Here is a 12,094-nt window from a genome sequence, read left to right as displayed (position 1 = left end):
ATGTGTTTTGATGACACAGTGAGTCTTATTCACACAAAATGTATCTTTTTGCCACTAGCCACCACATGAAAAGGAAACCGTAGCCACCATGTGGAGAGGCCACTGTGGAGAAGATGTAAGAACCTCGACTTAAAGGCCCACTTGAGCTTCCAGTTAGAGACCAGTAGGAACTGCCACCATGAGAAAAAGGCCATGCTGGATCTTTTGGCTGTTGCAAGGTCCCTGACTGCTGCACCCTGTGAAATGGAACTGCCTATATCAAGTTCATAAGTAAAAATCATTGTTATTTAGTCTAGGTCAACTAAGTATTGAAATACAATTATGGACTAAAAGCAAGAATCTGTATGGTACTAAATGAGCTTGAAACAAGCTTCATACCCTGCCAGCAATTTGTGTCTTGAAAAATCAGAGAGCCTGGTCCAGCTGTGCACCAGAATTACCTTCAGAGTCTCTTCAAAGGGCACATAACTAGGTTCATTATACAAAAAAAAAAAAATCCTGCAACCCCAAACAGTAGAATCCTACAGCTTCTTGGGACAAACTTCCACTAGCCCCAACATTGGAATTTCCAGAAGAGTCCATCCTGCTACAATTGTTTTGAAGAGGGTAGTATCACATATGACTTAAATTCACCTTCCACAGAGAATAGCATATCACCAAGTACCTGTTGCAATTACTCTGTGGTGAAGCAATGCTATACTCAGGGACTCCATAAGACAATTGCAATGATGCTGGAAGAGGCTTCCAAATTAGGGAAGAGATTCAACTCTGTAGTCTTTAATCACTAAACTATTCTCAAGAGCAAGCTGAGCGCATGAACTTCAATAAGGAGTTAAAAGAACCGGTCATTCAATGAACAGACAAGAAGAAATGCGTCATGGGAGTGTGCTGTGGTGCCAGCTGCCGACTCCATCCACTCCAGCTTCTCTCTGGTCAGAGGAGAGCGGGAGATTGTGTGACTGTATATACAAGGCTGGGCGAGGAGGAGGTGGGTCAGAGGAAGCAGGAGGTGGGGTGGCCCGTTTCCCTCATCTGCTCAACATAAGCCTATGAGGAAACATGCTGACTCTTTTAATGATATCAATGAAAGACAAACATCAGGGGACCAGGCACTGAGGCCTGGGGTCCAGCTGAGCTCTCCAACAGGGAGATTCTCCCCCAACTGCCAGCCTTGCAGAACGCAGGCATGTGTTTATTAAGAGAAGGGCTTTTTATGTGTAATGGAGGCAGTGGGATGAGCAAGAAATCTCCAGCAGGAAGGTCAATGTCAGGAGAAAGACCCCCTCCCAAGGGTAAGAACTTCACGCAGGGTCATACCAGCGAACTTGGGTTTAGCTTTATGAAGAGAAATAAAGAGTTTCCTTAAAAAGAAAAATTGATTAATATATCTGAAAACCTGGAAAAAAAGTACAGGGTGCTTCTTTTGTGGTCCCTGTTTGGACATATGTTACCCAAATCTCTGTGGTACAGTGAATGAAAATAGCCAATGGGGCAGTAAATATGTATGGACAGTTTATTGGCACATTAAAGGAAATATCTAAGTGTATTCTGGCCCCAGGCATGCCTGGATCCAGGTGCTCATACAATTTTTTGTGCTTTGCTTTGCCTTTCCTTTCCTGGCTACATTCTCAAGAATGGTGGCAAAATAGATGTCAGAACCTCCAGGCTATCCTCTAACACCCTTAACAGAAAGTTTTTTTCACCTGTTTTTGAGATCTGTGTCTTCCTTACTCTGACTGAGCCCACCTCTGAGCCAATGATTAGTATAGTCCAATGTAATCTACTGGGTTCTTGTATTTGTTACTTTTATGTTGCTGTGATAAAAACCCCAGGGCCGAGGGGACTTACAGAAGAAAGTGTCCTATAGTCCCAGGCTGTTTGAGTTCATATGGTAGGGATAGCGAGGCAGCATGTGGCAGGCATGGCACCAGGATCAAGAAGCTAAAAGCTCAAACCTTAAACAGCAAGTACAACACAGAACGAACTTGAAGTGATGAGAGGATTTTAACTCTGAAAGCCCATACCCAGTGAGTGACATACTTCCTCCAAAGCTACACTTCCTAAACCTCCCCAACTCTGACCAACTCAGAGGAGGTGTTCAAATATGGCAGCCTCTGGGGACATTCTTGTTCAAATCATGAAGGTGTCCAACCTTAGAGCATGAAGAATAGTCAGTGCCACCCAAAATATATAGTCTGACAATAGAAAAGGGGCCATTTCCCATGGAGAGTCAAGGTATATGGAGTTTTCACAGGGGAATAACAAATACTACACAAGTAAATCTTCTTCAACCTAGAGCTGAGCTACAGGGAGAAGTACTCTCATTTGTGAAGCCGCACTGAGGCAGTGACTGGGAGGGCTTTGCTTGTTTAATGGAGCCCACAGGGACCAGCTCCGTAGTAGAAGGCTCAGGCCTCCAACAACATCCGCCAATCCTCCTTATAACTGGCTGAGTCCCAGTGGTCAGTCAACCTCAGCCTCAACAACCCACAACAGAGCAGCTCCATTTGTTTCTTCAAACCAGTCAGTCAAACTCAAAAGACGTTTGGTCTTAGCTCATCCACCGGCTTGTTGCAATGTGCCCAGGAAGTTAAACCATGGTTTGACCCTTCAGCCTTTCCTCAAGCGAATAAGAGAAAAGATTGAAATTTCATGATCTCCAGAAGACATCTACTTTGTTGACAAGCATTTCTTGTTTGTTTTTGTTTTGTTTTGTTTTGTTTTGTTTTTCAAGACAGGGTTTCTCTGTGTAGCCCTGGCTGTCCTGGAACTCACTCTGTAGACCAGGCTGGCCTCGAACTCAGAAATCCGCCTGCCTCTGCCTCCCAAGTGCTGGGATTAAAGGCGTGCGCCACCACCACCCAGTGACAAGCATTTCAAATCCACGCTCATCTCTCTAACGAGACTCCTGCCATGGTCCAAGTCACTGTGCATACCAGTTTTTTTGTTTGTTTGTTTGTTTGTTTTGTTTTGTTTAAAAAAGGGAGAACTCAAATTCTATTGACTTCACTGGATTCTCTTCAGGTCTGTGAAGTGTATGCAACCACCAAGTTATTTTTTTAAAATAATGTGCTACAAATCTTCCCTCCACTAAAAATAGTTTGAGGGAGGGTGTTGTCCAGACATAGGACAAACTACTTAAGCTAGAATAATTTGATTTTTCCTTTTGCTAATATGATAAAATATTTGGCACTATAAAGAATAAAGTCTTCCAATTCTCAGCCTAGTGTCTAGGGATTTAATCAAGCTAGCATCTTGTTCCCTCACTGCATCTTAGTGTATCTAGTTGAAGCAGGAGGAAACCTATCCCTTCCCCATTCTTTCTCCCCATTCTCCTCCATGTTGCTCTAACTCCCATCCCCAGTCTGCAGCTAGCTAGACAAATATTACATGATGGTTGTTTTTTAGTATATTACCTTGAATGCATGAAAGGATGTGTGATTTAAGGCAGAATAAAAAAGAAGGAGCCCTGAGGGAAAATAGAACCTGTCTACAAACTCATGTCCTCCATAGCAGACTGCTGGCAGCATGGTGAAGAAAAAGGCTAAATAAATAAATTAATTAAATGAAAAATCCCTCATTCTTCTGAACCCAGAAATGACATTTTCTTTAGTATCCCTCCCTCCTAAGGCATACACTACAAGTCTGCTTAGAATACAAGTCATGAAGGATGTAGGTATTTCTACTGACTCGGGAAGTCTCTTGAACTATGAGCGAGACAGAGTCACGGCCATCTGAATCTAGTTTCTGTACCTTCACTTTGAGCCTCATTGCCAGTCTGGCTCTTTGTTTAGGTGACCCTTGGCCCTCGGAGTCAATGTTTGTCTTCTAAATGGTATTTCAACACTAACATCTGGTGATGTCCCCCAGCCTGACATTTGTGAAGCAGATGCTTCCAGTGGCCTGGAGTGTGCCTTGTGGGTCAGTGTTTGCAGTAATGCCCTCTGGCATTGATCTCTGTGGTACCTCTCCCCAGGTAAGAAAAGAAATGTACCAGGAAGTGTCTGAGAGAGAACCCCGAGGACCATCTGGAGGTAATCTTGGAATATAAAACATTGAATCCTGTAGAAAGGGATGGCTAGAGGTGGGGCGTAGGGGGGAAAGAGGACACCCTTGGTGTTTTCTTCAGCTGCACGTTGAGTTTTCTGGTGAGCCTATACTTCATCTTGGCTCATTTCTTTACATATGTCTTTTCCTCAGTTCAGGATCTTCATTTCTGAGTATTTGAAGGAACAGAGGGGAATCTGCTGCAAGCTACCATTCCCACTCAGTCAACCCGTCCTCCGCACACTTGTGTGTACACACACACACACACACACACACACACAGAACTCACATGTGCACAAATGCACACTTTATGAATCTGAAGACAGCACCAATGGGCCATGAAATCAAGAGCATAAACTCAGTAGTTTACATCAGGACAATGGTCTCTTTTAAAATTAAACACTTTACCCCAAGACACATGACAAGCTTTCAAAGGGCAGGAAGCCTGATTAATGAGAATTACTAATTTCTTTTAAATGTTTTCTAACATTTGCATTAAGCTCCCCTCATATTACCCACAGCCATATCTATACAATCCCCTCAAACAGGGGCTCATCTCAATCTACTCAGAATTAGGTACAGGCAGTCATGGAGTTCTTTGTAATATTCACCATAAAGATGTATGGATCCCCAATCCAAAGAGCCTAGAATCCATCAGCTCCTCACCCAGTCACCTCCATTAAAACTCTGTCACCCAAGTGATCAATAAAGACAGTGGTACTCATTGTACAAACCGAGCTGTCTGTATAAGGTGGGTGAGATTCTAAGATGTCTCCCCAAAACTCACACACTTGTGCTAGGGCCTTTGGAACTGTGACTTGCTTCCAACCAACAGAATCCAGCAAACAAGACAAAATCTCAGGCTAGAGAGACAGTTCAGTGGTTAAGAGTGCTGACTGGTCTTCCAAGAGGTCCTGAGCTCAATTCTCAGCAACTACATGATGGCTCACAACCATCTGTAATGGGATCTGAAGGACTCTTCTGGTGTGTCTGAAGACAGCAACAATGTACTTGTATACATTAAAATGAATAAATAAATCTTAAAAAAAAAAAGGAGAAAACAAAATGTCACTCTGATGGCCACAGAGTTGACTTTTAGTCGGCAAGAGGGGACATGAGAAAGGACGGACACCATCTCGTCAGCTGAGTCCTCCGGAATAGAATTGAGAGTGTGAGGGCTGAGCCAAGAGGGATTTACTCAGTCATGCAGTGGAGGATTTTGTGAGAGAGTTGAATGCCGAAGACAACCGCAGTTGCTGAGAAGAAGACAAGGACCTTAGCTATAAAGTCTGCAGGTTACAGAGCAGACTTTAACCTTGCGAGACCTTAAGCAGAGGGTTAACAAAAGGTTGGAGCTTTTATTGTTGTCTCTCTCTCTTTTTAAATATGGAGCTGCTATTTTGTGGTAGTTTCTTATGCAACAATGGAGTTGGAGTGGCCTAGGAAATAAGTCAAACACAGAAAACACCCCCACATTTCGGCCTACTAACTACTGTGTATTTTGTGAAGCTTGGACACTGCTCTTCACTGAGAATCAGCAGTCCCATGGAATTGAAGAAACTGTGATTCGGCTTCAAAATGCCTACAGATGGATGAGGAGCTATGCAGAGATGCTCTCAAACATGTAAAAAGCATCTGCTGTTGCCAGGATCTCCACTTCATCAGCAGGTCATTATTTTAATCATCACAACATGATTGATAGGGGCAGAATGAGGGTGATCTCTTCCATAGCTCTTCAGAATTCCACAAGGGCAAGACCCTCTTACCTTTAACTCATAGCTTCTGAGACTGCTGTGAATATCAACATTTAGGCTGTACGGCAAGGAAGACTTAGCATAAGGACCACAGCAAAATCCCAAAAGCAGTGTATTTAATTCCAACCTTCATTTCATTTCTAACTCTGGCAAGTAGGCCTTACTTCAAAGGGAGCTAGATTAAATACCTAAACTCACTGCCCCCCCCCCAATCCTCTGTGTCCTCCTTGGAAGAACCCCAGAGCAAGCCAGAGGGTGAAAGAATCCTTCAAGTCAACCTAGAAATGTCAGCTCGTGACTCAAGGTTAGAATAAAGAGTGACAAGAGGTAAGTTTGGAGAGGACACTAGAAGACACTCAGCATGGCAGGGCATTACATGGTGCCACTGAACCAGGGCATGTTAATCCCATTAGGAAAGTATCTCATTCCCAAAAAGGCATTATAAGTCAGCTATGTATTGACCAGGCCTTTAAGTTAAGATTCCGAGGATGGAAGGAACACTAGACTGGGAGGCAGATGGTGGGCTGTGGCTCCTGACTCTGTCCCATACAATCTCCAGCCCATTAGATAAGTTGCTTAAATCATCCCAGTGTGATTTTCTTTTTTTTTCTTTTCTTTCTTTTTTTTAAAATTTATTTTATTTTATTTTATTTTATTTTATTTTGGTTTTTCGAGACAGGGTTTCTCTGTTTAGTCCTGGCTGTCCTGGAACTCACTCTGTAGACCAGGCTGGCCTTGAACTCAGAAATCCGCCTGCCTCTGCCTCCCAAGTGCTGGGATTAAAGGCGTGCGCCACCACTGCCCAGCCCAGTGTGATTTTCTATCATTGAAGTTTGTAATAATCTCTTTATTTACCTCGACAACAAACTTGATGTAAGCGAATCCAGTGAAGGCACATGTCTGAAAGCATTTCATAAACCAGAAGCATGGGCCACGGATAGTAGCAGCTGTTTGTGTGTCGCTGTTCTTATCATTACTCAGACTTTGATCTGCCTTTCTGAGAAATGTATAATCCTGATCAAATTGCCGTTTTTCTCAGCAACTTTTACACCAGGCATGATCTAGAAAGATCAATACAATTAAAATTCATCTCTTCCATGAACCTTATAAAGGGTCTCCCGATGGAATTGGTATATATTGCATAGAGCATCTGTGGGCTAGAATTGTCATTACAGCCTTCAGATGTGCCCGCAAACCAAGCAAAGCCACAAGTTTGGTTTAAGGAGAGCTGCTTACAGCAGGGCCAGTTGCCTGCTTCTTCTTTTACTCAGAGATTCAGTCCTTGGAAAATGGAGTCTCAGACCCCAGTTGACCCTCTCTCAGTCTGCAGAAGGTAGAAAATGAGAGAAGGCCTAGCTTGGGAGCAGCTGCATGTACCTGGTGAGGTAGCTCTCTCCTCTGCCTCAAGGTTGCCTCTCCACATGCCTGTCATAATGAGTGGGTTCCTAAGAACCACTGTGACTAACGCTCCCACCAAAGGTGAAAGCAGCCATCTACTCCTCAGTTGGGTATCTGCCTCAGTGTCAGACTTGCTGACGCGTCTTATTTCTGGCTGACATGAGGGTGGAGGAAGTAGGTGAAGAAGTCTGGGAGTCAAGGTTATGCAGAGGCAGTGGCGGTGGCAGAGCAGCCTCTGTTCCTGCCAGTGAATGGAAGACCTCCTACTCAAGTGCATCTTAACTGTCACCAAGGAAACAGAATGGCCACTGAGACACCAACATCTCAATGTCATATTTTCACTCAAACCAATGCAATGAAATTTCACCTCAGTGAAAATATAGAGCTGTGAGTGACCTGATGGGAATCCCAAGCCTTTGAGCTTGTGTTAATGTTATTTTAACCACTGGCTTATGGAGGACAGGTTTATACTGGTTTATAATTGAAGGGGATCTTTAATTCATCTGGGGTCCAGGTGGCATGTTGGAGTTCATGTTCTGGAAGGATGTGGCAGAATCCTCTCACCTGACCTCATACCAGGAAGCAGAGAGTGCAGGGATACATATGACCTCCCAGGTCCACCCCTAGTGGCCTACTGCTGCCCTCCTCCCTTCCTAAAGGGTTCCTACCTTTCAAAATGGTGTGGGGCCTGTGCATTCAAATCATGACCCTATAGGAACTAGCTCAGGATCAAGCCACATCAATTGCCAACAAATGTAATAAAATCCTCATATCAAATAGTTGAGAGATGGAATAAAGTAGCAATGAGAAGATGTTTTTGCACCTTAGAATAGAGACTTTAACAGAGGGATAATATTATCTTGAAGATGAATGTGCTCATATGAGACAGATGGAAATGTTAGAGTCCTTGTGATATAGAACTTTTGCAAAATCTATTCACCAAGCCAAAAAGAATACTTGTATTCCTCTGATTATTGATGCTGTTCTTTGTGTCTATAAAAAGCATGAGAGGGCTATATGAGGATAACTACTATACTTTTTTGTTTTGTAGTAAATAAAACCAACAAGCAAGCCAAATGAATGCCACCAGTGAGGATTAAAGAAGTTCAAGATGTGCATGGACATCAGTGGGCATCAGTGGACATTGGTGGACATGAGTGGACATGAGTGGACCTCAGTGGGCATCAGTGGATATTGGTGGGCATCAGTGGACATCAATGGGTATCAGTAGACATCAGTGGACATCAATGGGTATCAGTAGACATCAGTGGGCATTAGTGGATATCAGTGGACATCAGTGGACCTCAGCTGGCATCAGTATATATCAGTGGACCTCAGTGGACATCAGTGGACATCAGTGGATACCATGAATGAAATACATAGTGGGTGATTTGGAGGCAATTCCATAGATTATTCTTATTTAAGAAACAAAAACATTGAAAAGTAGATACCACATATTCCTAGGTTTTTGTTTGTTTTTAGTTGGATTATATCACTTTGTTTTGTTTTGTCTTGAGACAGGGTCTCTCTACATAGCCCTGACTGTCTCTATGTAGACCAGGCTGGACACGAATTCACAGAGATCTGCCTGCCTCTCCCACCCAGGTACATGGACTAAAAGTGTGCAGCCTTCTTTTTTTTCTTAAATGGCTAAAACTATGAAGGAATAAATATACATATGTGGGAGTATGTATGAGCATTTTTATTTAACTGTAAGGCCATGAAGAAAATATAGAGCTGGTAAACAATGTTATCATTATGGTTTATAGGGAGGTCATAGTTGTGAATGAGAAGACCCTATGGCTGGAAAGGGGGAGAAAAATAAGTAAAAGGGACATGACGATAAAATGTGTTCATGATATGTTCATGTTCAAATGCATAAATTGTATACATGTAGATATACTTTTCAAAAGAAATTCATCAAAATGCCACAAAAATGCTAATTCAGTCAGGGCACAGATTTATAGTGGAGTTATTTGTGTTTGTTTGCTAGGATTGCAAGCATGTGCAACTGTCTGACTTTAAGGTCTAGCTCTCAGTATCTGAAAAATCAAATTCTCTGCAGCTCCATGTTCAACAGAGGCATTTATTCTATTCTTACAGGTCACCTGTCTTTTGTCAATGTCACCTAAATCTGACCTTTCCTGAGCTTTCCTGCTTTGATATCTGAAATTGCCAGAGTAGCCCATACACCTGCCTAATATCTTTTCCAACTCCTCACCAAACCTCACCCTTCACCTTTGCTCCGGAAGCCACCCTTTCTTGCCCTCCCTAGCAGCTATCTTTGATGCAGTCTGTCCTGTTTCTCCAAACCTTTCTTTTGTCTCCAGTATCTTCTCCTAGAGTCTCTCTATCTGAAAAGTCTTTTGAAGGTCAGATTTCATAGGAGTAAACTAGTGTTCATTCAGCATCTCAACGTCTGGCCCACACTCCTTCCTAGTCTCAGCTCTTGCCTTCCACAGCCTTTATATCCACACTATCCTCTCAGGCACCATGGACTCAGCAATCTGTATTGGGATGCTGGCACTGCCAGAGCGAAACACCACAACATGGTTTAAACAGCAGAGGTGTATCTGTCAGAGCTCTGAGGTTGAAAGCCCCGGGTATTGTCAACTTTGATCTCCTCTGAGGTTTTTCTCCTTGACGTGGAAATGCTCAGCTCTCTGTGAGTCGTCATCTGGCCCGTTCACTGTGCACACAGAGTTAGGACTTCAGCATGCAAATCTGGAGTGAACACACTTCAGTCCATAACACCAAAAAGGAATTCATCCTTCCCAGTGCAAACAGACAAACAAATATTTCCCTTCCTCTTCTGTACAAGCTCCCATGCTAGAAACTTCTCAGCAGTGCCTTTCACTTGCTTTCCCCATGCCTTACCTTCTTCCACCTGCTCACCAAATGCAGTCTCAACATCTTCATCACTGCTGCCAAAGTCAGAGATGAGTATCACCCACAGAGCATCGCAACAACCTCTAATGCCAGCACCAGCTCTCTCTCATTCAGGCCAGCCCCTCCCCACTCTGCTACTGGGACAATCAGACCTCACTAGTCAACCTTACATACATGCTGCTCCGTTCTTACAACTCTCAACTCTATTGTCCATAGGAAGAGATCCAACGTTCTTTACTCAGCTTAGACAGTTGCCCATGATCTGTCCTCAAACTAGGATTGCATGTCATCCCTCTGTTGCTGTCCTGACTCCCAACAAAGCCAGACTTGAACTCACCAAATGGCTGCTCAAAAATGTAGGTCTGTCATCCTGCTTTGCTGGGCAGTTTGCTGAGGCCTCTCTTAAGTTTGTGTCTTTGGTTTACTCTCTCTTGCCAGTCCCTCTCTCAGAGGGCGAGCTCTTTTAAGCCATTACTTAACACTCTTCTATTTGTATTTGTTGTCTGTTCTCTATAGGATGCAGAGAAAGCATTTGTGTGTGTGTGTGATATATGCACAGATGTAAAAGGCAGAGCTCAATGCTGGGTGTCATTCCAAATCTTCTTCATCCTATTTTTGAGATGAGGTCTCACTAAACCTCAGCTCACCGACTCGGCCAGGCTGTCTAGCCAGTGAGCGCCAGTGTAACTTCCTCTGTTTATCTCTCAAGAGCTAGGATGACAGGTATGTGCTACAGCACCATGGGGACTTTTATTATTATTTTATTGAAGTTAAAATAGAATTACACCGTTTACCTCTTCCCTTTCCTCCCTCCAGGCCTCTCCCATGCTCCCCCACTCCTTCTATAAATCATAGTCTCTTTTCCTTCCATTGCTATTATTGAATATATGTACATGTGTCTAAATATACAAACACAGCCTGCTCAGCCCACTTAATATTGCCTGTATGCACATGATTTTCAGTGCAGGCTCTGGGCTCCAACTTAGGTCTTCAGGCTAGCACAGTAAGCACTTTTCCAACGGAGTCATCCACCCACCCACTGCACACGGAGAGTGCTGCCTTCCGCAGGCTGAAGTAAGCCTCCATGCTTCTCTTTCCTGAGCTGTGCTCCACTTCGTTACAGTTTTTTGGCCAGTGCTTTCTGAGATCACCTTAACTTTATCTGCCAACACGTTTCTATCAATTGTTTTTTTAGTTTCATAATCTTTAACTTCCAAGAATACTTTCTTCATAGTAGGGAGTGTCACACTTGCTAGAAGACAGGCACCCACTGAGTTCTCTGCAAACACTGCTTCACGCAAGCTCTCAGAGAGACATCTAATTGGTTAGGAAAACTGTATCCTAGAGACATGGAAGAACGTATTAAAGGTCAGGTAACTAACATATGCCTTATTCTCACTTCCTTCCTTCTTCCTGTCCTTCCAGTCTTTGTCCCCCCTCCCCCTTTTTGAGATGGGACAATAATAAAGATTGGGTTCAGGGTTAGAAGCTGTTTCTGACATTTTATTTTGTTCCATGCTCCAACTCCTTACTGTTTTTCTTTGCATAGTCTCCTCCTCCTCCCTACCTGTCTTCTCCTCCTTCCCCTCCCCGCCTTCCTCCCTCTCTTCCTGCCTTTCTCTTTCCCCTCCCCACCTTTGTCCTCCCTCGCCATTTTTATCTTTGCTGTGCATCTGTTGAGCCACCATCCACATCAGGCTTCCGGAGCCCGCCTCTTGCTACACAGCCATAAGGAACTGCATCCTAGGCTATGGAGCTGAACTCACCATGATCTTAGGTCTGGGAAAGGTTCCAACCTCATTCTTACCCTGGCTTTCTGAGTACCAGCCACCATACTGAAGCTATCCAGGGGTTGACAATTAGCTCACCAAAGTCCCTTCAGGGAATTCCAAGGGGTTTTTGAAGCTCATTGCCTGGAACTGGGAACAAAAGGGAAATAAATGTATTACCTCACAGTCTCTCTAGCCCTTCCCTACTGTATTACCTCACAGTCTCTCTAGCCCTTC

The sequence above is a fragment of the Grammomys surdaster genome, unplaced genomic scaffold (genome assembly GCF_004785775.1).
Source record: "Grammomys surdaster isolate TR1022 unplaced genomic scaffold, NIH_TR_1.0 126198, whole genome shotgun sequence".
Taxonomy (NCBI): domain Eukaryota; kingdom Metazoa; phylum Chordata; class Mammalia; order Rodentia; family Muridae; genus Grammomys; species Grammomys surdaster.
Note: the sequence above shows the minus strand (reverse complement) of the source record.